The 26573-nt window shown below is 35.8% G+C and overlaps 1 long non-coding RNA gene across 1 annotated transcript in view; it reads left to right on the top strand.

The window, feature by feature from the left end:
- The window catches only part of LOC141583901 (uncharacterized), a 137407-nt gene extending 119308 nt beyond the window's left edge, over nucleotides 1-18099 (top strand). Inside the window, exon 3 of the long non-coding RNA XR_012516740.1 lies at nucleotides 18023-18099. This is a non-coding gene — a long non-coding RNA (uncharacterized LOC141583901). The remainder of the gene's footprint in view (nucleotides 1-18022) is intronic.
- Nucleotides 18100-26573: the final 8474 nt, after the last annotated feature.

Here is a 26573-nt window from a genome sequence, read left to right as displayed (position 1 = left end):
GAAACTTTTAAGGTAATATTCGTGCTGTGATAAAAAGGCATTTTGGCCCCCTTTTGCCTCTGTCATCCTCTCACCACCTAACATAGTATCATATAATGCAGCAGAAAGGCTACCTCCAGATGCTTGCCTATTGATACTGGATTTTCCAACCTCAGAACTGTGAGCCAGAAATTTTCTGTTCATTATAAATTACCCAGTCTCAGATATTTTGTGATGGCAACACAAAAGAAACGAATCTGGGAAATGTTCATGGTTGTAAGTAGTCATGCTTCTAGAAGAATCTCAAAATCTCAAAGCTTTTAGATAGGTGATATTTATCCACTTATTAATACTGGTTATAGAAGAGAGATCAATTTACTTCATAAGGAACCTCCTCCCTGGGTCCACTTTGCTAACATCTATTTTGAGTTAAAACTCTCTAAGAGAAAACTGCTCTCACTCAATCATTGCGTTATCAATGATGACCTTTTGTGCTGATTCATTTCTAAAACAGGTATTTTCAATGCACTCATCACTGGTTTTCTCTTCTGTCTGTCTGACAAAGCTAAAAGTTCCTTGAGGGAAATAATGATGGCATATTCCTGTAGTCTGGTACCCAATATAATATTTGGACCTGAGTAAATGCTAATAGAATAGATAGATGACTATCTTAATATAGAAACTCATAGAATTCTTAACTTTAGGAAATTACCATTTACATCAGCAGAAAACAATTTGTTTATATCCTTTCCGATTTTTTGATAATTGCCTAAAACATGTTACAGATTAAGTAGTAAAAACAAGAAACAAAAGTGAAAAATGGAAACATTTAGATGAACTTAATATTATGCATTTATCCATATTTCTAAAGTTATTTTTAATATTGATCTTAGATTCAGATAACTAAGTCCCCTGATGTGAGCCCTAAGTTTTAGAATGCTTGCAATAGTTCTTCTTTTGACATGTACTCCAAGACACATGACTTCTCCTGCCTGATTAATCTGTTTTAAATCTCTGTTTAAGCTGGGCCACAGTTCTTACTGCTTAATAACTGCCCCAAATACATCTGGAAATATGGCTTCTATTGCTACAACCAAATGGGTTATGCAATGTGAGAGAGAGAGAGAGAGAGATCTTCAGAAGGTATCTAACAAGTTCTCAGCCCTATCTTCTCTCTCAGAGTTTCCCACAGCCTCAGTAGATTTATTGTTTGAATTCAATTATCACAGATCTAAAGTCTGTTTAAATGGTATGTCTGTAAGAAAGTCAGCTCAGGACTGTGTACATATATGTTATATTGCCTGCTTTTTTTTTATTTTCCCCCTGGGAAGTCTTGATGATGGAAGAGATCCACTGGGTTGTGTTTTGCATTATGTGGTCTCTATACTTTTCCAGAGAAGACTGATTCAATAATTGTACAAAATAAAATATCATAAACTGAGAAAATTGCATGTTTAATTTTTACTTCTGTAGTGTATGCATGGTACGTATGCTTTTGAAACATATCAAAATAAATGTTGGTATCAAAAGGAAGAAAAACGTTTTATGTCATATGATTTCAATGATCTCTGAAAATAAGACAAAGCGTATACAATCGCACATATGACTTAAGCTTGTATTTTCATTTACTTAGGTGACAATGTATCAGTATGTGAGTATAAGATGTAATAATATTATAATGGTTCTTTGTACTGTTACATGGCTAAGATTTTAACATTTCTATTAAAAGGAAGATAGTAAACAAAAATGTACGTTAAATTGGTCTTTATACAAGGTTGATAGATATTATTTCATACTAGAAATGTTTTCTTTTACTTTCTTTTTATCTTTTCTGTTAAATTCAAGCCTAAGTATTTTTGTAAATATCTTATTGCACATGGCTTCTTATTGTAAAACAGCTACGTACTACATATATGAGCTTGAGCAAATTATATAAACTGTATTCTAGTTTACTTAACTGTAAAATAAAGGTAGTGATAATACCTTTTTGCACAGAGTTATTAGTAGGTTATAAATTATGTGTTAAGCTCTTAGAAGAGTGATAATTATAATGATCATAATGATAGCAGTGATTCTAGGGGGGCAAGGCAATATACTGAAGACCACTTACTGAAGATGGATGAACTAAGTAGTATGATATGAGTTGCTAAGGTGAGATAGGCCTCATTATGCATAACCTAACCTGTCAGGTAAAAGAATATATATATATATATATATATATATATATATATATATATATATATAAAATTGATGTTAAAGTTTTGAGTAATCTTTAAAAATAGTTGGATAGTTGGATAAGGAAATATTAACAAATTCAATTAGATAAGTATCTATGGAAAAAAACCCTGAGATCATATGACTTATGATGGATGATCTAGGTAACTGTCATATGAAGAACAAAGACAAGTGAAAACAATCTTTTAAATTTAAAATCACTTTTTATTTTTCAGCTGAAAATTCACTTTTGTGAGGTTTTAGTGAAAAAGATTTTAAGGGGGAAAAGTTTGATTACTAAAATAACTCAAAGAATACATTACTTTTTATAATTAGTATATACTGATTTATAAATTTTCATAATCTTAATATGGAATAATTTTTAATAGCAACATAAATTATAAATTTTGATCAGACTATTTTGTTTTCTATCTTAGATGCTATCAAGGTTTTAACAATGTCATATATATTAAAAAGACTAAAAATATATTACTCATTGAGAAAAATATTAGTTATGGTATAATTATCTATTATAGCATCAATATTTATGCTACAACCATAATCCAGGTCAAATGATAGAATCTTGCCAGCTTCTATGAACTCTCCTCATTCCCTCCCAAAACATGACCTTTTGCCTCCTACCGAAAATAACAATTACTTTTATATCTAAGTATAATTCTTAGCCTATGTTTGAAAATCCTATATCTGAAATCATAGAATATTATTTAGCTTTGTCTACCTTTTTTCCACTAAGTGTTTGTTTGTGATATTTATTCATATTGCTTTGGTAGCTGTAGTTTGTTAGCTGTCATTTCTGAATAATATTCTATGGTATGAACATCCTTACTTATTTTTAAAAGCATTCAGTTAATGTAAAGGTGAATACAGTAGTAGAAAATTTACTGTTACTTTACAGCAAGGTAGATATGTATGAACTGGCAATGATGCAAATGAAAGAAGAAAAAAAATATTTAAGAGGGAGAGAAGCTGATTTATAGAGGGATAGGCTAATACAATGAAACATAAGAATAGTAAGTTGTTCTAAATTTGTAAATTCAATAAGTGAAATGGATAATTTTCTTTGAAGGAAAGAAAAAACTTCAAGCCATTGACTTTAAAATATAGAAATTACAGGAAAGTTTAGTACATAACTAAACTGATGGTTAACTTATCGATCCCCAAAAATGAAGAAAGGAGGTCAGAACCCTGGGAAGAAATGCAAAATAACTCAGAAAGTAAAAACATCAATCTAGTATCAAATGTCTCCACAGAAACAATCTTAGAAAACACTGGAGTAGTACTTACAGAGGTATGAAGACAAAGTGACCTAATAATATTAAACCCAAGCAATATTTTGTGCTTAAATAGATAGATATTTAAAAGACGAAAGGAGTCAGTAAGTACATGTATTTGCTCTTCTTGAAAAAAAAAAAAAAAAAAAAAGAAGGAAGGAGAGAAGAAAAGGAGGAAGGAGGAAGGGAGGTAAGGAAGGAAGAAGGAACAAAGAAGGGAGAGAGAAAAAAGAGGAAGGAAGAAAAAAGAAAAAGAGCAAGAGGGAGGGAGGAAGAAAGGAGAAAAAGGAAGGAAGAGAGAAAAACAGGAAGGCACAAAGGAAGGAATGAAGAAGCAAATTTACTAAGGAATCCCCCAATTTAAGATAGGATACATACCAAAATAAAGGGCTTAAAAATAAAGAACCCAAGGATAAAATGAGTGTAAGCACTTATTTCATGTAAAATCTTAAAATTATTACTGAGAAAAAAATAATTTAAAGTTTGAGAAGGAAACAGTGATACTAGAACTAACAAAAATCCAAGCTGAGGAGTAAGAAGAAATGTGTGAGCACTAACAACTTCATCGCAAGAGAGGCAAATGAAATTGCCTACAATCAAGACATGGTGACTTCATACAGTTTTTCCTAGTATCATTTTAAATTCATAGTTATAGAAATCTTTCAGAACACATTTCTTGTCTAAAATATGCTCTGTGAATCTGAACTATATTTTTGCTTTCTGTTTTACTTGTTTTTCTTGTCCTAATAGAAATAGAATTTAATAATGTACATTCAGATTACCACATAATACTCTAAGCGGGGCAGGGGGAGGAAGCAGAGGAGTCCCAAAGATGCTTTCAGTTTCCCGGATCTCATGTGCCCACGTCCTTGGCCTCTCTTGCCTCAGGAATCAGGGAAGGGGCCCTGGAGGCACCGTGAGCTTACTATTCCAATAAATATCATGGACGCAAAGAGTTTGGCCGAGAGCAGTTTATTAGGCAGAGAGAGAAAAAGAGAGAAGGAGAGAGAGAGCTCCCACACTGCCATGAGAGGGGAATGTGGAGGGGATATCTGTATAGGTAAGGAGCAGTGGATTTTTAACCTTGGAGTTATTCCCACCCCATTCATGTTCTTGTCCAATGAGAGGTGTTCTTTCAAACTTTCTCTGGAGGGGTTGATCTTCAACTTCCATACTGGATGGGCTGTTAGGTCCACGACAGAAGCCCTTCCTCCCAGAGCTTTTTGTTGACCTTTTGAACAAAGCAGCACACCTGGAATTTCTAACTAGCCCACCCACAGAGAAGTCAGACAAAGAACTTTACCTTCTGGGATAGGGACATGGATGAAAGCATGGCACTGGAAATTTCCTGCCTTTGAAGCCACGCCCCTTGTGGGCTTGGTTTTTCTTAACACAGTCCCTCCGTCCTCACTCTGAACAGTAAAGTCCAACTGCTGTTGGGACATGGGTATCGTTCTTTAGCTACTTTCTGCTGAATTGGGGCATAGAAGGGGCTCTGCAGTTGAGGTTTGATCCAGAGGGGAGTCTTCCAGGGGTGCAGTTTGATCCAGAGGTTCACAATGAAACTTATGAGCCAAGGACATCTGGGGTTCCAGACATTTGTACGACCATTTGTAGCCTCATGGCCTTAATGCTAGAAGAAATTAATTAGATAAGAAGGTTAAGGATGACAGGCCCAAAGGCCAGCAATAATAGAATGATTATAAATGGGCCTAGGAGAGGGTAGAGCCAGGATAGCCAGTTGTTAAGCAAGCTCCATGATCCTGTTTCTGGAGGTCTTCAGCACTGTATTTGATTTAATCCCAAAATTCTTTAGCTTTGTTTAAGACAATACTGATTAGTTTATAAAGTGACAGCATTCTTTTTCTAGAAAGAGACAGTTTCCTTTTCTCTCTGCTGTTAGATCCAGGGTTCTTCTATTTTGAAGAGCTACGGCAGCTGAAGAGTTAACCTTCTTTTGCAGAGTGAGCTGCATTTGCAGAGAGAATTAGCAACCTTTTTTGTGTTATTATTTGACTCCTGAGATAGCTTATAGTAAGACTGAGTAGAGGTAATAACTCCTCCAATGCCAGTACCAGGTTCTCCTATAATTCCACCCCCACATGAAAGAATTGGGGTTCGAGTATGGCACGGTCTTGGCAAGAGAAGACTGTGCACCTGAGATGTGATGTAAATTGTCATGGGGGGGGGCACTAGGAAGGAGGAGAGGAGGGCTGTTAGGCCAATCTGTAGGGGTAATTGTATAGAGTCTGGTCACAAAAAAATAAAGTTAGAAGTGACAGTCCTGTTAATGCCAGGATGTAAGTTAGACTTATGAGTAGTTACTTTCCTTGGGATTTTGTTAGAAGAGCAAACATAGATCCTTTAACAGCTCATAGGTGTATTAAGTGTCATCTCCTAGAACTTCAGGCTGTAGAGTGGAGGGCGTGTGACTTTGTCAGGAGGTGTCTAAGGCATCAGCTGAGTGTGATGAATCCATGGGTCAATTCCCACCACCTTAACTGCCATTGGGATAGACAGAATAACTGAAAATGGTCCTTCCCAAGATGAGCATTGAAAGAGAGAGTCTGAGGGGAGAGACTTACCAAGCACCAAGTCTCCAGGGCAGAACAACTCTTTTCCTTTTTCCCTAGGGTATCCTTCAGGTAAGGTTCTAAGAACCTATTGGTACTTAGCCAAGGAGGTTATATCTTTTATTAGAGCTACTGTTTCCTTGTCTAATACAAGATTATTGGTAAGAAAAGGCCATCCATAAAGCATCTGGGACTGAGTCCTATATTCTGAGGAGAGTTTTGAGCCTTTAGGAGTGCTATTGGTTATTGAGAAGGCCACAGGAGGTGGGTTTCCTGAGCTGATTTCTTTAGGTGTCTCTTAAGGATTTCACTCATCTTTTCCACTTTCCCTGAGGACTGAGGCCTCCAAGCACAGTGGAGATGCTACTGTATTCTTAATGCCCTGGAAAATCCTTGGGTCACTGCAGCTTTGAAGGCAGGGAGGGCCATTATCACTTGGAAGATAGAGGTGGAGTCTGAATTTAGGGATTAATCAGAACTTGTATTACCTCTTGGACTTTTTCTGTTCTACGAGGGGAAGTCTCAACCCAGTTTATGTAGGTATCTACACATACTAACAGATACTGATATCCCCCTGATTTAGGCATATGAGTAAAGTCCATTTGCCAGTCCTCATCTGGGTAATGACCAGTTCACTGTTCCCCAGGAGGAGGTGTGCGTTGTGCCAAAGGATTATTTTTCTGGCATATTTCACATCCTTTGACTCTTTCTTGGACAGCCTTGAAGAGATCTTTTTCTCTAAATACAGATTTGGCCATCCAATGTGTATTCTCTATACCCATATGAACGGTTTAATGCAGGGTTTTAATACTTTTCCCTCTTCAGTAGCTAGCCATCCCGAAGGAAGATTATGTCCCTGGGAGATTGCACACTGATGTCTAGTTCCCTGGAGAGGGTTTTTCCATATTAAAGGTTTTTCTATAAATTCTTGTTTAGCTCCCCATTTTATCTCTAGGTTAGCTTGACAATTACCCTCTGCTCCCTTCTCATCTTCTTTCTGGTGGCCCCAACAGTGTAAGACTGCTACCTCTTTGGGATCTTGGACAGCCTGTAAGAAGTCTAAAATTTCCTTATGATGTTTAAGGGGAGTTCCTGTCAAGATTAGGAGCCCTCTTTCCTTCCATATAGCATCATGGGGATGCAGAATCAGGCAAGCATATTTAAAATTTGTGTATTTGTTTATTCTCTTTCCTCTTCCTCATTTTAGAGTTCGAGTGAGGGCTACTACTTCTGCCAGCTGGACACTCGTTCCAGAAGGAAGGGAATTACATTCAAGCACTCTTTGGTCACTGACTACTGCATATCCTACCTTTTGAACTCCATTTTCCATAAATGAACTTCCACCAGTGTATAAGTCAAGGTCAGGATTGGCTAGAGGAATTTCTAAGAGATCCTCTTGAGCCACATAGTTCTGGGCTATAACCTGCTGACAGTCACGTTCTTTGTCTGTCCCTTCCTCAGGAAGAAAGATAACTGGATTGACGGCTGCACATGTGTGCAGCTGAAGTACAGGCCCTTCGAGCATTAAGGCCTGATATTTGAATAAGTAGTTGTCGGACAGCCACAAGTCTCCTTTAGAGGCCAGAATTCCAGCTACATCATGTGAAGTCCATACAGTTAGATCTTTCCCTTGTACTATTTTAACAGCTTCTGAGATCAGTATAGCCACTGTGGCTACAATATACACAGTATACACACCCAGTTTTTGTTTGCCTTTAAAGACCCTTTATAATATACACAGTATACACACTGTGGCAAGCAGTGTGGTCAGGCTTTGGCTACTGCATTAATTTCCTTACTTAGGTATGCCACCAGTTGTGGCATGGTACCCCGAGTCTGGGTGAGAACCCTCAGTGCCACTCCTGACTTTTCTGCAACATGTAGGGAGAAGTCATTCCCTGTAGGAAGGCTTAAAGCTAGAGCCTGCAGTAGTGCCTGCTTCAGGGTCTGAAAGTCTACCTCAGCTATAGGGTCCTATTGTATTAGATAGGTGTCAGCCTTTTGGGTTTCCTTAATTAGAACGTATAGGCATTTGGCTATTTCACCATATCTGGGAATTCACAATTGGCAGAAACCAGTCATTTCTAAGAATCCCAACTACTCTTTTAAGGTCTTTGGGTGGGGGAAGGCCAGAATGTGTTAGAGATGTTCTCCATCAAGGGCCTGAGTCCCTTAGACAAGACAAGCCCTAGGTATTTTACCTCTTGCCTACAAAGTTGGGCTTTTAAATTGGAAACCTTATATTCACAGGTAGCTAGAAAGTGTAGGAGGTCCCGTGTGGCCTGCTGACGCTGGGTTTCTGAGTTAGCAGTTAAAAGTAAGTCACCCATATATTGAGGAACCAGGGTACCTGGATGTGAAAAAAAAATGGCTAAAGTCCTGACCTAGAGACTGGCCAAAAAGGTGGGGGCTGTTTCAAAAGCCTTGGAGCCACGCTGTCCAGATGAGCTGAGAATTCTGGTCTAAAGTATCTTTAAAGACAAACAAAAACTGGGAGTCAGGATATAGTGGAACACAGAAAAAGGCAGACTGGTGGCTAACCCAAGCCTTTTTGTCTTCCCAGCCCCTTGGATATGCTTGCCTGAGGCCATGACTAGGGCTGTGGCTTTTCTCTGGTATTGCCTATTCCCTTCAGCCTGTTCTTCCTGTTATTTATTATAGAACAAGGACGTTGCTAGATTCGGTAATGATCTAGACTCTGTTCTGGCCCCAGATCCGGCTTCTGGAGCTTCCTCCTAATGTCTGATGCTGATTGCATAATAAATATGTCTTTTATTATTAGCTGACCCTCGATGGAGTCTGGTGACAAGGGAGTATACTTTCTTAAGGCCACCCATAACAGCTCAAGGAAGGCTATTGGGTTTTCTTCCATTCCCTGAGTTATGGTGGATTACATTGCATAGTTCATGGGCTTTTTCCTAGTTCACCTTAATCCTTCAAGTATGCAGGTTCCCTTATCTGCTATAGGGAATCCATCCTTTTTCTCTGGCATCATTTGGTCATGCACTTGGCTAAGGTACCAGGTGTCCCCAAACTCATGAGCCACTGCTGGAGCAGCCTCTCTCTATTGCTGGTTAGTCTGACTAAGCAATAACATGGTATCTTTCAGATCTAATTCAAAGGACTGACCCAGGCCATGCAAAACATCTATGTACTTGTCTAGGTCATCTGAGTCCGTCTTGATTTGCTCTAAGTCAGAAAATGAAAGCGAGTATGTACCTTGGTTAGACAAAATTCTCCTCCAACTGCCTGTAGGGGGCAGAATTGGGGCACCCTAGTAGCTTAAGGTAGCTTGGCCGCTTTGGCCTTCCCTGATTCCTCTTGGGTTATAGGAGCTGAGGAGACCTGGTGGGCATCAGTGAAGGGAGGAGCCACAGGGCATAGGGGTATGTGGGGGTAGTCCTGAGGAGGAGCCAGTAGGGCATAGGGTACAGGCCTTACATAGCTGAGGATTATTCCTTAGAGAAAGGAAAAGTTGCGCATAGGGGACTTGAATCCATTTACATTTACTCTTATGGAACGGACTTAATTGTAGAATGGTGTTATAATTTATTCTTCAGGTTTCTCCACTTGGGAGAGGGTATTCTGGCCACACTGTTTGGCAGAGAAAAATGAGGCCACTTCTTCTTCAGAGATTGTGTGCCAAATTGGTCTCAATTATCCAAGATACAATTTAAGGATGATTTTGCCTTGGGAAGAGTAGGACCCATCTGAAATTGAACACAGGAATGTCCACCTTTCTAGTTATTCCTTGCAACTGCTAGCCCTGGGGCATCCCCCAGGTATAGTACCTTGCAGTTTCCTTGCACGCTAGATGCGTGATCATCTTCTGGGCCTTGCCATGTGCCAGGTTTAATCACACTTACCAGCATTATGGGCATACTCTCCCTGTCTAAATGCCCTCATTGGCCACCAGAAGAACATGGGGACTGCTGGGATTAGTGACCCTGTACCGGAGTGACCTTGAAGAAGTAGGCCAGTGAGTCTTGGGTGACGGGTTCAATTATCATAGAGTTCAGTTAACATAGACATGATCATAAAACTGCCCCAGGAGTATATACTCCTTGGTAGGGACCTCTAAGCACAACAATCTTAGAGAAGGTACTGAATAGAGTTTGGCAGAGGCTGGAGCAATGCCCTCAGGACCCAGGCCTCCTCCCCCACCCCACCTTTCATTATAGGGACATGCCCTAGGGTTGTGGGGTTTGTAAGTAACTATTTGAGCCTCAGACCCAGGTTCTGCCATATGGAGAGCCAATCACAGGCAAGACAAATTGTACATCATTAGATTCTGGCACAATTCAGTTGGATTGGGAAACTGTTGGTGACAACAAAACACAATGTCTTACAGCTTCCAGTACCTCCTGATAGACTCTAGCTCCATTAGGACATAACCTAGCACTGCAGACTAAGGGAATTGACCCTGCGCACTTATACTGCAGGAGGTCCCCATAGGCATAAGCCTGAGGGTATTGTGGACATGGATCTCTGGGCTGCCTCTGCCCTGGTTGGGGCCAGGGCTGCCAATGCCATACCCCCCATGGTGCCACTGTCCACCATGGCGGCCACCAGGGCCATGGGAGTATGTCAAGCCCCTCCCTGCGCCACCACCTAGTCCTAGACTTGGCTCCAAGAGACAGAGAGCAGCAAGAAAAGGAAACTGGTTTGGAGAAAGCCTGGCACCATGTCTTTAAGTCTGGCCACTGCACTTTTGAAAGGCTGTGCTGGGCCTGCCCAGGCAACTGTGCCAGCTCAGTGCAGCTACGCCTGCTGCCTGCTTTCATTTCTCCTTAGTGGATTTAAAAGAAGCGAATAGGACAGATTTTTGCAAGCGAAAGGGGTCTGATACACTCACTGCTCTGACGTGTGTTCCTGGCTGTCTTGCCAAAGATGTAATGTGGGAGAGGGAGCAGCAGCGTCGGGAAGACACTTTCAGTTTTCCAGATGGGATGTGCCCAGGTCTTAGGCCTCTCTTGCCCCAGGAATGGGGGAAGGAGCCCTGGAGTTACGGTGAGCTTACCGTTCAAATAAATATCATGAACCCAAAGAGTTTAGCAGAGAGCAATTTATTAGGTGGAGGGAGAGAAAGAGAGAAGGAGAGAGAGAGCTCCCACATTGCCATGGGAGGGGATGTGGAGGGGATATCTCTATAGGTAAGGAGCAGTGAGTTTTTAACCTTGGAGTTATTCCCACCCTATTCATGTTCTTGTCCAATGACAAGTGTTCTTTCAAACTTCTGGAGGGATTGATCTTTGACTTTGATACTGGATTGGCTGTTAGGTCCACAACAGAGGCCCTTCCTCCCGGAGATTTTGTTGGCTTTTTTAACGAAGAAGCACACCTGGAATTTCTACCTAGCCCAGGTGTGGGAAAGTCAGACAAAAAACTTGATATTCCTGGATTGGGATGTTTAGGGAAGCATGGGGCTGGAAAATTCTGGCCTTTGAAACCATGCCCGTTGTGGACTCAGTTTTCCTTAACACAGTCCCTCAATACTATACAATGAAGTTTTTGTAGTAGTATTTTGATCTATCTGGCCCTCCTAATCTTTCCACATGAAAATAAAAAGAGAAATGATACTCATCTAAGTTTAATAATGATGTATATTTCTTGATAGTAGAAGTAAAGCAATTGTTTTAGCTATTTTTTTCTTCTCGTACATTGAATTTTCTGTGTTCATTTTCAAAACAAATATGTATTATTATTCCAATAATAATAACTTTATTTTCATGATAATAATAGTGATAACCAATAGGCAATGAGCCTGTTTAAGGACAACAGGATAAATAAAAAATGTGTAAGAGAAGGTTACAGAATGTGGGTAATTAATTATCTTTGAAAGATATCCCAAAAGTAAATCTACATTTGGATTATTGTTAAACAATCAGCTCAAATGCAACAACAACAACAACAACAACAACAACAACAAGATTCCAACGAGGCCCCTGTGTAATTCCGCCCCTGCTGTTTTAAAATGAGCCACCAGATAATAGCTGTGTTTTTCCCCTCCAATGTATTAAACTATGACTAAAAACTCTTTGTGGGAGGTTTAATGTACATCATTTTAAGTAGATCAGGGATATCTTACACAGAGTAAAATACCAGCTTGGTTTATGTTGAAACCATGGAGCATTAACATGGAATTCTTGATTTAAGAGTTCTCAAGAAAAAGTGACAAGTGGAATAATAGCATGAATTTTCTGTTTAAAATGTTGAAAGATTTTGAATATTTTATTTAATGATCAGGTTTAGTGCTAAATCTTTCATAAAATCTGAAATCACATGCGAGTTATTTTTTACCAACGTATTTTGTAAAGTTCTAACCCAGAATAAAGGCTAAGATTGAAAAGGCAAGTTAATACCTGGAGCTATATAAACCTTCTTTCTTCAGTTTTTGCCTACAAAGAGCCCCACAAGTATAAAAATAGTATTGATGTGGTTTAATGTGGAGATGCTTGTTCAGTAATACAAGTGTTGTTTTGTGATTTTTATATTCTGATTTTTATTTTTGTATTAACATATGCTCTTGGAGATGACAAGTTTGTGTGGGATTAGGGAGCTGCATTATATTCCCAATTGAATTAATGGGTGTTATATTATCTTCTGTTTTTTTAAAGTTGGCTTTAAAAATTCAGTGGCAATATCTATGTCATACATTTGCCCAAGAGGGAACGTTACTCTGGTTTCCTATGGGATATAGTAAATGCAAATTATATCTTAAACAGTCCTATATGAACAGATGGCCCAGCAGAGGGTTTTACTCTAGAGAGTCCTACTTGGTTATGTGTTGCACAGGGTGGGCTGAGATAATAACCATGGAAGTTGCAAATCTCCTTACACACATGGAGAAGATAAAGAACGTACAGCCACATCAAGATTTGGAGACTTTGGAAGATAGCAGCTGTATCTGGCATCTACCAAATGGGATTTAGAAAGATTAAATTGATGGACTATGAAGAAAATAAGTTAATTACTGAGGGCCACCGGGGTAGTCAGTAACATTTTCATAAGCATTCAACACACTAGGTTAGGTCAAAATAACAATCCTTAGAGCATTAAATGTGGCAATTTTAAGAAATTGGTTGCATGATGAATGTATTTGGAAATTATTTTATTCAGCTCATTCTTTTACTTAAAACATTTATAAAGAATGCCTCAGGCAAGTATTTCCCAAATAACAAGTCATTCCTTGATACTGTTTACAATTTCTGGTTACTCATTTCCTTAAACAAATGTGCATAACATTGATCCAGAATTTAAAAATATGGCAAATGACCATCATGTAGATTGTCAATGTTTTCTTAGAGCATTGTTCAAAAGGTGTGCCCGAAATTATCTTCAGGAGCCGAAAGCGTTTCTCTATTGTTCGACTGTCTCTTTGTTCCTCATTATGGTCCAGTGTCTGGAATGTCAGGTGCTATCCTGAGGAATATTGATGATTTACATAATTCTTGTCTGATAGAAATGCTCATGATTTCTATTTGTTAGAAAAGATAACTCCATATAAATATAGCTTTAACATCAATTACGGGTCTATGTTTTACAATTCTACAATATAATTTTAACATTCTTTTCTTTGTTGGCCAAATATACGTTATTCTCATACCTTCTCTTTTAAGTCAGATTTGCCAACCTGCTGGTTGTCTCTTTAGTGACTTAAACAAATTTTGACATGTGCTACCTATGTCTTAGATGTACTTCTCCAAAGCTATGCATTTGTAGCTTTGAAATGACTATCCTGTTGCCTTTGCCTGTGAAACTGAGAACAGAGACTCTGTTTTAGCTCTGTATCCCTAATAACTATATTGTAGCCAGCCTGGCACTCGCTAGGCTCTCAATAAATGCTTGTTCAAAGAATATGTTCAAAGAATGGTAAATGTATACACATAAACAGTAGAGAAATAATTATATATCTGTTTATAAATACACTCATATATGTATGTGTGTACGTAGGTATATAATTTTGAAACATTTGTTGATGTGGGTTTCTACTACGTAAGTTAAAATGAAAAACAAGCTAGTTGTGCAGGAAACTATTCAGCACATGTGAGCAAGAGATTAAAGCATAAATCCAAAGCCATTGTATTTGGTCACCTCTGGAAAAAGTTTTTCCTAAAAATTTAAAGTCAAAAGGATAAGTTCTCCTGGTAAGTACATGTAAGGTCTCTTTTTTGACCCTTATCTGACAAAATGTAAAAGCCTCTAAAACATATCTTTCAGAATTTTAACACAAAGCTATTGAAAGTCCTACAGTATACCTTTTGACCTGTTAAGATAAGGGACTATCTGTCATAATTTTACACTTTCTGTTGGTTCAATTTGATTCATTTAAACAGGGAATTATGGGCATAATACAGCTTAATCTTAACTGATGTTGTCATCAGAGTCCTAGAGAGGGAGCAAGTGGGATGAAAACAAATCTCTTTAGGGTAAAGAATACAGAAGTGCTCTATGTTGACTAAAGGTAAGTGTAAACAAGACAGTAATTTAGGAAAAACGAACTACCAGTGATTACACTAAGCACTTTAAAAGAACAGAAAACATTTAATATTCAGAGCAACTTCAAGTGAAATGAAAGAAATTTAGGCACAGAGAGTTGTGTAATTTGCTAAATATCAACAACAAATGTGGATTTTATCTTGATGACTTTATTTTAAACTGGGCACAGTTATTTTCCTTAAAATTGTGTGTCTTCTACCTTTGGCTATAACATTCAAATTCTTCAGCATCTCCGAAATTTGTTTGATCTCAAGTCACTACTACAAAATTGTATATCAACAGGTTATTGTTCTTAACTATGAGAAAATATTTTCTTCTTTATAATATGGATTTAAGTTTTCAAAAAATAGATTAGTCCAAGAAAACTTATTCTGTTGACATAGAGACAGTCGTGGGTCCATAGTTTAAGAAGGTAGTTGGTAGAACATACAAAATAAGTTTCTATTATCAGAGAAGAAAGATAATTAAACACTGAATTGTGCATACATACAACATTTTTGATGACCACACAAAATGGAGAATTTTTAAGTAGTTGTAGAGTATACAGAAAGAATAAAAGTTGTAGCAAACAGCATATTCACTACTTATCCAAAGTTCTTAAATAAGCTTCTAAAGCTAGTTCAGAAAGATATATTATTCCTAGTTTAAAATTTTCCAAGGGAAATAAAATTTTTCATTTAGAATTGTTAAAATTTCCAGGTTTGTGTTTTTGTTCAGTTTGGGTGAAGCATCAACTTCTTCTTTTTTATTTTTATTTTTTTAAGGATTTCTTTCCTGCTCCATAGTTTCCATTCATTTCCCTGCTTGGTCACTTCAACTTGATTCTTTCTCTTTTTTGTTGTACATGGAATATGTCTGCTTGGATTTCTTCCTTGCTTATACTTCCAATTCATCTTGACCCTTTTTTCAGACCCTCTAAATTCTCTGAAAATGATGTAGTCTCCATCTATATTTTTTAGAATTTCCATTCAAATTCTATTCTGCCTGTTAATGCATATATTCAACAAATTACATTGTCTCTTTAAAGCAATCTTTTAAACAATATTTAAAACTATCTTATGATAAAGTAAAATGTGGAAGTTTTAAAGAACATATTCAAGACACCACGGATTGCACAACTACTTAAGTGAGTTTTCAAAATAGCTCTAATTCCACTATCTTAACATTTAAAAACTATAATGTACTTCCTTCTCTACTGCAATGCCTTTCTCCTTCTAGTACTTTTGCATCTTAGAAAAATACAAGAAACATAAACTTTTTTATGTTATTGTTGGTTTTTGACTTTTATTTTTCTTAAAGACAATCACATTGAACTACTCTGATCCTTGATTCTTATTAGTATCTTTCACTTATATTACCTGATCTCAAGCCATCATCTTCACCAGTACATAGCAAAATCCAAACTTTAAAATGTTTGTATAGTCTCACCTTCTGTTTCTGGGAACGTGGTATAGAAATATTTTTGACTATTTCTTCCAATAAATATTATGGAAATCATCATATATAGCAGAAACATAAGAAGACTGAAAGTTGGAGAGAAGAAGGAAGATGAGCTAGGTGCCTCAGTATCAAGAACAGTGTAGTGCCGTTTTAGGTTTTCTTTTTGCCTCAAACATTCCTGACTTGGGAGTGAAAAAGCCCCAAATTTGGAAATGACCTATTTACTTCAAAATATTAGGAAAAATGTCAAGGTAGGGAACATGCTTTCAGAGTTTTATAAATGATATGTATGTAATTTGGTATTCTTTTGTTTGTTGTCAGCGAACCATTCAATATAGTAAACATTTAACAAATAAATGTCAATTGAGTGATAAAAATGAATAATTAAACTAGTTTACCATATATACATTAAAGATACCAGAATAGCTTTTTATTTTTATGTACTCATAGTGGATATTCAGTAAGAAAGAAGTTGTTGAACAAAAAATCATTATGGAAATATTTTTAATGAGTGACTTTGATAGCATAATATATTTTCTTGATTTATTTTTTTTTCCTCCATTGAAGTGGCCATTCATTTGAGAACTACAGATAATTAGAGTGCTTTTTAACCAAGTCTTGTTTGCTAGAAATTAATCACTTTCTTTAATTTTTTATTAATAATTTCTGACATACAACATTTACTCAAAAGGTGCTTGTGAGAATAAAAGGAACATTTTATAAATGAACTCAGTGCTGTTTATTCTCAGACACTCATGTACTGCTCCAAAGTGCTTGTCAGAACTTAAGAGACATTTGACAAATGAGCCCTGTATGATTTTAGACTCTGAGGACATCTTATTTTTTAATGAATTCTCCACAACGCTTACAACAGTGTGGATAAATTAATACTTTCTGACTGGTTGGACTTAGAAATTTTTCATTATAGAATTTTTTTCTAGTATTAGCCAGTGTAAGTTTTTGAAAAAGAAATATTTACGAAACCGGTCTTTAAATGTTGAGGTGAGTTACTTATTTTGAAGCAAGCATTAAATCAGTTCCACAACCTTAATATTTTACATTTCTAGTACACTGTTTATGACATGGTAGTTCAAATCCAAAACTTAGTAAGCAGGTGCCTTGTTATATACATTTACACCAATTTGTGGAAAGAAATTTCTAATTTGTGGAAATTTCTAATTTGTGGAAAGAATGCAGCCACACTCAATAAAAAGGGATTTTACACAAGCCATTTACAACTCTCCATATGATTGCTAAAATGCTGATTTATAATGAGAAAAACAGTAAAGAATTTAATGAAAAATACTCATTGTACCATTAAGTGCAAAGAAATCTAAATACAGATAAATTAAGATGAATAACCAAATTATTACATTTTGGAAATACATATTCCATTTAGTTTTGTCTGGCACTCCAGAATAATTGCATCATTACGTACTAAACTTTTAAATGCTGTAGAAAGTTATTCTAAAGAATAAGTTTGCCATGCCCAAGAAAAACCTAAATATGTCACTGTAAGTATTGGTAGAAAATAACTTAATAAACTTTCAGTTTTTAATGTGTGAATTATTTACAATGCATTTTTCCCTGTCACTTTTTGCCCACTGATGTGAAACTAAAGAAAACAAACAAAAATGAATGTTAACCTAGACAAAGAACATCTGGAAAAATATATTTAAATTTATTATTGGACTCCCAAATTTAGTTATTTTAATATCACTAAATTGACATGCATAAAGTTAATTCTCTTTAATTTTAAAAATACGTTTGTTGAAATTTGTGAGTTAAATTCATTAGAAGAAAGAAAATCACCTGTAAAACTCCTTGAGGTTGACATAATAATTTAGGTCAACATTTCCATAATATGTAATAATAAGAAATTCCCTGACTATGTGCATCAATATTGACACTATATTTCAGGTTAGTGTAAATATCTGAAAAGTAATTGTATAAATGTTTAAAAAATGTTTTAGGTTAAAATATTGAAAACTAAAATATGCTATTTTATTTTTTCTTCATTTACAGTGACATCTCTTGGTTTACCCAGAGGATTGAGGACAATATTTGTTGTAAGAGATTGGATTGATGACAATTTATACAAGGTAAGAAGAGAGTTTAGAGAAAAATTTGAGTAGTGGGAAAAGATCTTTATCACTTATGACACTGTGAGTATGGTTTTTACATTCCTACTTTTTAAAGACAATATATTCAGTCAAAATAATTGCTATTACTTGTGACTTTACACTATTTTAATTTTACAACAAAAAAAATCAAATGCTTTGTGTTTAATTAATATTATATATACACACACCCATACATACATACAATATTTAAAGAACTAATTATAAAAGTTCAGATTGATGAAGTCATGAAGTCAGGGTATTTTTCTAAAATGAGGCTTTGATCTACAAAGTTTTACTCTTTGAAAAATGTGCACTCTAGATCTAGAGTGTCCACATGGCAGACGTGAGCAATATCTAAGTATTTAACTTTCACTTAACTACAATAAATAAAACAATCATTTCCTTAGTTTCACTAAGCATATTTCAAAAGCTTGGTAGACATCTGTGGCTAGTGATCAGTGCAGCTCTGGAGTTCAAATACAGGATATTTTATCACTGCAATAAATTCTATCAAAGAACCTAGAACCAGAACTCTTAAACCAGGAATCACTTTTTAAAAGTTGTATCTATAAACAAAATGAGGTGAAACATCTATTGTACAAAATGATATGTTATTCCATATGATTTAAATACTTCATTACGTACTACTTAAATAATATTTTATGAAGAAATTATTTAAATCATATGTATTTAACAATTCTAGATTTGACCACTGTATCTGTCTAGAGATACAATTTATATTTATTCATTGAGATTTAGTAAAAAGTCTTCTCTTATCATCTTGTCCTCTCTAGTTATTACACCCCATTCCAGGGAATGTGGATGCTATATCTTATACAAGAAAGAGACATTTTTCTATTTAAAAACTCATCCTTGATTACTGCTGGTTTCTTATACCATATAAACTTACTGCTTGATTAACACTTCCAGTCTTAAGCAAAGTCTTGGACAAGGATTTATGTGCCAACTCCAAATGTCCCAAAGAACCAGGAAGTAGATGAAGAATATAAGGGAATAAGAATCATGTTTACACTTCTAGATACACATAACCAGAGAAACAAAACCAGTAAGAGTTATACATTAAAGGATTTCTTGCAATGAATTGGCTTATGTGATTGTAGGACTTGGCTGTGCAAGTCTGATATCCATAGGGAGACTAGCAGGCAGAGGAGACTGTTACTTTTGTGAAGTTCACAAGCCTAACTTCCTATTCTGAAAAGCTTTAGCTTTGTTCTGAAGGCCTTTCAACTGACTGACTCAGGGCCATCTGGATTATCTACAATAATCTCCCTTACTTATCATCAATTGATTATGAACTTTAATTGCGTTTACAAAATACATTCACAGAAACATTTGAATTCTTTTCTTATTGGATGATTGCGAACACTAATCTAACCAAGGTGACATATAAGACTGACCATCAAAATGGAGAATATAATTAATTGCTGCTAGATTTTTAGAAATAACTTACACTGAGGCGGAGGGGAAGGTGTTTTATAAGTTTAACAAATATTCTAGGCCCAGCATGATATTTAACCAATGGATTGGTACAATAGAATATGTTTCCTAAAATGACCTGAAATGAAACATTATAGAATTCTTTATATTCTTCAGTAAAAGTTTTCTATCTCTTTAACAAATGTTGTACAATTTCAAATAATTTATTTTCTATACTTCTGAATTGATTGTAAATATACAATATGCAAAGTGGATGTTTATATAAGTAGGGTACATTGCTTTATATCCCATTTCAAAATTCCCTTCTTGTATGAAAGTAAATTAAAAAAAAAAAGATAATGTATGTATTTTAAAACACTTTGGTAGAAATTTAAAAAACACTTTAAGATATCCTTTTTATCACAGAAAGTTTTTATCTGTTTTTTTATGTAGCTTGGCTAAAGCATACACACAACAGACCTTAAGTTGCACATCAAGGTATGAGAAATCTAAAATTATTATTTCATCCATTTTGTTTTGTTTTCTCAAAATGAAATTGTTTCATAGAGATGGATACTGTGAATATTTTCTTATGTACTTAACTCTCATTTTTCACCAATGTTCTTATTTCCTTGCAGTCCTGATTCTAAACTTGTTTCTTTAAAAGAATCTCAAAGAGAATAAGAAGAAAATAAAATTCAACGTTCATTATCTATAACTACTATCATTTAAAATTAAATATTGCATTTGTTCTAAAATACTTTATGTTCTTTATAAAATTTATCAAAGATATAGGCATTTATTGTCAATCACCTCTTAGTATATACAGAAAAAAAATATATTTTTGTAAAACGATAAACAAAAAGAGGAATAGATATAAGAGCAACATAAATTATTTTGAATAAAGAATGAAAAGTCGAGGTCATAAGATTTAGTCAGGGGAGGTGAAGCTGATTTGTCATTCCTGGATGAAAACCAACAAAATAGCTAATGTTTTTTGTTTGTTTGTTTTGTTTTTGGTGGTGGGATGGTTGTGTGTGTTTGTTTTTTTTTCTTTTTTTGGAACTTAGCTCTCATTTTCAAGATAAGAATTTGACTTTAAAAACAAGAGTGTTTTGCATTTAGAACAATATACTTGGACTCTCACGATTGTATCCATATTTTTTTAAGTTTTTCATAAATTTGGAGGTTGTTTTTTTCTCAAAAACACAGTTTGAGCAACTTACTTGTTCAATGCTTGGTTAATTTAACTGCTAAATGGAATACACATGAACAATACACATTCCGTAACATCAAAAAGACCTTAGCCTAGAAACAAGATTGAAAATTCATGTACAATTCAATACACGACCAAAAATAATAGCAGGGTTCTGTGCAAGTCAGTACAAAGATCTTCATAGTTTTAGGGTTAAGAATGGGTGACTTTAACAATAAAACAGACTTTTATTGAAAATATTGTTTAAGTTGAGTCTGAAATTTTAAAGAAAAGGGTAAAGCATGTACAAAACAAAAGTAGGGAGGAGACAGTTGGGGAGGAGAGAGTTTCTGTTACAGGGAGAAGTATGTACAAAAGCCATGTTCAAGGTAATACACAGTGTGTTTAGCAAAAGGAGATATTTCAGTTAGTAGAATGTGAAATCCCATTTGACCCAGCAATCCCATTACTGGGTATATATCCAAAGGATTATAAATCATTCTACTATAAGGACACATGCACATAAATGTTCTTTGCAGCACTGTTTACAATAGCAAAGACCTGGAACCAACCCAAATGCCCATCAGTGATGGACTGGACAGGGAAAATGCGGTAAATATACACCATGGAATATTAAGCAGCCATCAAAAATGATGAGTTCGTGTCCTTTGTAGAGACATGGAAACCATCATTCTCAGCAAACTGACATGAGCAGAAAATCAAACACCGCATGTTTTCACTCATAGGCAGGTGTTGAACAATGAGAAGACATGGACATAGGGAGGCGAGCACTACACACTGGGGTCTGTTGGGGGGAAATGGGGGAGGGATAGGGGGTGGGGAGGTGGGGTGAGATAGCATGGGGAGAAATGCCAGACATAGGTGAAGCAGAGGAAGGCAGTAAATCACACTGTCATGTGTGTACCTATGCAACAATCTTGCATGTTCTTCATATATACCCCAAAACCTAAAATGCAATTTTAAAAAAATTAAAAACAATTTAAAAAAAAAAAAAAGAGGAGTAGAGACTGGTGTACTTTGGTAAAAAATAAGGTTACGAAGTATTTTGCATGCTACAGCCGGTAATTTACACTTTTATATTAAATACAATTTATTAAATTTTCAATGCTTCTGAGACATCTATTCATATTTTGGGCTCTAAGATTATGTACTTCCTCACCTCTAATAATCTTTTAATCTACTTAACTGCATTAACACATTCTCAGAGACGTAATCTAGACCAACCCAACCAAAATGAATCATCGCTGTAATTCAACTTCAAGCCTTTTGGTCTCTATGAAACCACATGGTTTGCTCTATTATACCAAATTAGTAAAAGTATATTTTGATTTTATTTAGATATCAAATCTATTGACTCTGATATCTTTTCTCTTTTAAGTTGATATTTTCCTTATGCAGCTTAGATTCATTTGCACAGTATTATAATCAAACCCTACTAAATAAGAACGGTAAATAGATCTCCTATCTTTACATTAGCTTGTTATATATTTTATGTTATAATAACAGAACTCAAATCCATCTCCTTGTTAGGGCATTTTACGTTATAATAATGCTCATATTACTCCCCTTGTTAGCTCTCATTCTTGGCTCAAATTATAATAAAGAGACTAAAGTTTAAAATGTTATTCCTTGTGATTTTTACATTTTTGTTACAGATACTTTGGGGCTTCTGATTGGTACCTTTACTCTGAGATTCAAGCTAATGTGGAGGATGGAAAATTGTGCTCTGGCTTTGAGAACTTTACATGGAAGGAACATATGTCAAATTTGCTTCTAAAGTTGGGGAAAATAAAAACAAGTCACATAACGGTACTTATTTTCAAATGGTGGTGAAGTGCAATTTTATCAGAAGCATGGAGAAGAGAATAATTGTGATATTTATATATTAACAGCTCTAACTATGGACATGCCTGACCAAATCTAGTCTTGTTTAAACCCAGATAGCTGCCTATTTGGTTTCACCTTAACAGATGAAACTTTTAGGAAAACAAACATTAAAGCCTCTTAAAATTACCCACTTTTCTCACTAAACATCCATGATGACAAATAACAAATGAACACTGAAAATTTCCCAGCAATGCTGCTACACTTCCCTAAAATGTGTAGTACCGTGCTATGCAAAGAACTATTTCACATTCTTGTTATTATTCAAAGTGCACCTTTTCGTACCTGACTGATGACATTGTTCTGTACTGAGAAATCATAAGCACTCATTCAGGAACTATTTAATATTCCTAGTTCATTACTTACCATTTATATCCTTCTCTCCTATTACAATGAATGACTCAGGTACGTATCCATCAATGCCCAACCCTGCCATTTTTGTCATGGATCCTATTCTTCAAGCCATATGAAAAGATTCTCTTCACCATTTTCTTCTCTATCTGCTTCCTAACAGTGTTTTTTTTCCCTCTCTGGGCCCATCCCCAAAACATCATAAACAGTATATTTGATCCCATATTTAAATACTAATTTTTTAAAAAGCCGAATTAGGAAAATGACATCTGCAAGAAAGCACATAGGACTTTCTAGTGCTTGTCCCCAAAAATAACAATTTGCATAACCATCTGCACATGAAAATATTTTACACGATCCACAAATATAGATGAGAGATTGCAGCACCTGGTGGAGCACAGAAAACACACACACACACACACACACACACACACACACCACACACACACACACACACACACACACACCACACACACACACACACACACCACACACACACACACACCACACACACACACACACACACCACACACACACACACACACACCACACACACACACACACACCACACACACACACACACACACCACACACACACACACACACACACCACACACACACACACACACACACACACACACACCACACACACACACACACACACACACACACACACATTGAAAGGAGTCAGAAAGATAACATCACATTACTCATGGCACTCTTCGCCTAAGCCTGCATAGCACAACACAGAGACACTTACCTTCTCTGTGGGAGAAGCAGAATGAAGTAAGAAAAAAAAAAAATCAAATTACAAAAGAAGATAGCAGGAGAGGGAGGAAGGAACTAAGGGGCTAAAAAGCATCAGAAAACATTTTTTTAAATTGCCACAGTGAGCCATTATCTACTAATAGTTAATTTAAATGTAAATTTATTAATTTCTCCTGTCAAAAGACATAATACAGAAGAAAGAGCATAAAAGTTGCCCAACTATATCCTGCTTATAAGAGACTGGTTTCACTTTTATGGACACAGAGTAAAAGTAAAGGGATAGAAAAATATATTTCATGCAAATGGTAACCAAAAGAGATCAGGGGATAAGGGACATATACTACTATCAGTCAAATATACTTTAAGTCAAATACTGTAAAATGAGACTAAGAGGGTCTTTATATAATCAAAAAGGGATCAATTTATCAAAAGGATATAACAATTGTAACTATATATGTACCCAACATCAGAGCACCTAAATATATTAAGCCATTATTAATAGATCTGAAGGTAGACATAGACAGCTGTACAATAATAGTAACAGATTTTAAACCCCACTTTCAACAATAAGTAGATCACACAGACATAAAGTCAATAAGGAAACAGTGGACATCAGCAACACTGTAGACTGAATAGACTTAATAAGACATATGCAAGACACTTCATCCAACAGCATCAGAATTCACATCCTTCTCAAGTGCGCATGAAGCATTCTACATAATAGATCATATATTAGGCTATAAAGCAAGTCTCAACAAATTTAGGAAGTTACATTATATCAAATATATTTACTGACCACAATGGTAGGAAACTAGAAATTACTAATGGGAGGAAATTTGGAAAATTTACAAATATGTGGAAATCAAGCACCATACTCCTGAACAACCAATTAGTTAAAAAATAAATCAAAGGATAAATCAAAAAACATATTGATAAAAACATAAATAAAAACACAAATACCAAAACTTAAGAGATGCAGCAAAGGCAATCCTAAGGGTAAAGTTTATAGTGATATATGCCTACATTAATAAAAATAAAGATCTTAAATAAACATCCTTACTTTACACCTTAAGGACCTAGAAAAAGAAGAAAAAAAAGTAAATCCAAAGTTAGAAAGAAGAAAATAATAATAGTAAGGAATAAATAAATAGAATCTAGAAAAACTGTATTAAAAATGAATGATATGATCAAATGTTGGTCACTTTTCCACCCAAGTTTATATGTTAAAATCCTAATAGTCTAGGTGAAAATATTAGGAGGTGGTTAGCTCATGAAAGCAGAGTTCTCATGAAAAGATTATTTCCCTTATAAAATAGGCCCACAAGAGTGTCCTCACCCTTTTCATCATGTGAGGGCACAGACAATGCCATCTGCAAACTAAAAAGTGTGTCCTCCCCAGTTACTAAATCTACCATTCATCTTCAATTTCTCAGCCTCTAGTATTGTGAGAAATACATTTTTGTTGTTTATAAGACACTCATTTTGTAATATTTTATCATAGAAGTTCACATGAACTAAAATTTTGGTAGCTGGTACTGAGTAGGGAGAGGGGCTGCTATGACAAATGCCTACACTATGGAAGTGACTTAGCAACTGGGTAATAGAAAGAAGCTGGAAGAGTTTTGAGGTATATGTAAAAAAAAAGCCTACGTTGTCATAAGTAGATAATAAAGGGTGGTTTTCTGGTGTGTCTCATAAGAATTAAAAAGATGTCAATAAAACTTAAATCTTCTTAGGGACTATGTAAGTGGTCGTGAACAGAATGTTTGTAGAAATACAGTGAGGTCTCAGATGAAAATGAAGAAAAATTCACTGGGAACTGGAGAAAATGTGATCCTTCTCATAAAAGGGCAAAGAATTGCCTGAATTTTGTTAATGTCCTAGTGTTCTGTGGAGGATAGAACTTGAGAATGAAATATTTAATAATAAAATATCAGCATATTTGGTGGAATAAATGTCTAAACAAAGTGATAAAGGTGTGGGTCGGCTTCTCCTGAATGCTTATAGTAAAAATAAGAAGAGATGAATAGCTTAAAGACAGAATTTATAATCAAACTGAAAGCAGAAATGAAAGATTTAAAAATCCTTAACTTGTCTACACTGAAAAAAAGTGAGAATACATTTGGGTGAGAACACTAAGTGTGTGTCCATGAAATTGTTTAATAAAGAAATTAGCATGGATCGACCAGATGGTATTCATCAAGGTAATGGAAAGACGACTCCAAGGCTTATTGGAGATTACTTAGGCTGCTGCTACAATCACAGCATCAGAATGTCAGAGTCTGAGAAATGAACAAGTTCAAATGAGGTATTACATGTGCCTGTCAGACATAGGCACTTGCTGCCCAGCACCAACACAAAGCACTGCTACACAAATTCTGGCAGTAAGCTTCTTGGCTGTCTGAGGTGTGTCTCTAGTGAGCCCAGGTGTGGTGTGGACCATGGTGCCTTCCTCTTCACAAGGCAAAGGCAATAAGCCTTGGTGGCATTTGCATGGTATCATCTCCTGTATCATGCAGAATACCCAGGCTTTGGAAGTGTGTCTTCCTCCACTTAGATTTTGAAAGATGGTGCCACCCTGAGCCTCACACCAATGACTTATGCTAAATGTTACTATGACAGAGAGCCACTGAAGAGAGTCTTCCATAGAACAACACATAGAAAAATTAAGAGGATGAGGCTGCATCCAAGGCTCTAGACCAGTAGAGCCACATGCATGTGGTTCCAGCTTCGGAGCCCTACAGGTAAGCTACTCTAACCAATGAGAGCTGCAGCGTAGACTGTCCTCATCAAAGCT

The sequence above is a fragment of the Saimiri boliviensis genome, chromosome 3 (assembly GCF_048565385.1).
Source record: "Saimiri boliviensis isolate mSaiBol1 chromosome 3, mSaiBol1.pri, whole genome shotgun sequence".
NCBI lineage: Eukaryota > Metazoa > Chordata > Mammalia > Primates > Cebidae > Saimiri > Saimiri boliviensis.
The sequence above is the reverse complement of the archived record's forward strand: the minus strand, read 5'-3'. Positions and strand labels throughout refer to the sequence as shown.